Here is a 1,157-nt window from a genome sequence, read left to right on the forward strand (position 1 = left end):
CTCAGTCAACTGATCATAAGGAACTCTCCATGAAGCCATAGGTGCAGACTGGGAGAGTGCAGGTAATGTGACAGGAATAGAGACCACGGGCATTTGGGCTGCTTCCTCATGCAACTTACTTGTACCTTCAGGTCCGATCTCGTGTACATCACTTCCATTCAATGATGGAGTGCTGCTGTGCACTTTTGACTTTATATCTCGGTGGGTCAGACAACAACCAGTTCATGATGGGCAGCTCAGGCTGCATGGTGACTTGGTGGCCCATGGTGAGTCTCTACTAAGACCCAGTAAAAAGCCAAAAGCTGGTTTTCAAAAGGAGAGTAGTTATCTGCAGAAGATAGCAGGACTTAGCTCCAAAATCTTAATGGTTTACACAGTGATTGATGAATAAGGGCCTGCCAAAGACTCCAAACAGCATCTCTATCTGCCACTGACACTGCAAGCACCATTGTATCAGTTGGATCATATGTGCAAGTGCAGAGCAGCCAGCAAAGCAGCTTGAAACTTTTGCAGAGCCTTTTCTTATTCTGGGCCCCACTCAAAGCTAGCAGCTTTTTGAGTCACTTGATAATTAGGCTAGAATAGCACACTCAAATGAGGGATACTTTGCCTCCAAAATCCAAAGAGGCTTATCAGACTTTGTGCCTCCTTTTTAGTTGTGGGAAAGGCCAGGTACAATAACTTATCCTTCACTTTAGAAGGAATATCTCAACATACCCCACACCACTGGACCCCTAGAAATTTCACTGAGGTGGAAGGTGACTTAATTTTTGTCAGATTAATTTCCCACCCTCTAGCACACAAAACATTTTACCAATAAATCCAGAGTCATAGACGCTTCTTCCTTATTAGGTCCAATCAGCATAATGAAATGAATGTAATGGACCAATGTGACATCTTGTGGAAGGGAAGTGTGATCAAGGTCCCTAAATTATGACATAGGGCTGTAGAGTTGATATAGGACAGTGAAGGAGAATTTCTGGCTTTGCCAGCTGAAGGAAAGCTGCTTCTGTTGTTCTTTCAAAACTAGAATAGATAAAAATGCGTTGGCTAAATCAGTAACTGCATACCAGGTACCAGGAGATGTATTAATTTGCACAAGAAGTGAAACCACATCTGGAAAAGCTGCAATCGGAGTCACCACCTGGTTAAATTCA

Source organism: Trichechus manatus, unplaced genomic scaffold (genome assembly GCF_000243295.1).
Source record: "Trichechus manatus latirostris isolate Lorelei unplaced genomic scaffold, TriManLat1.0 scaffold00173, whole genome shotgun sequence".
Classification (NCBI taxonomy): domain Eukaryota; kingdom Metazoa; phylum Chordata; class Mammalia; order Sirenia; family Trichechidae; genus Trichechus; species Trichechus manatus.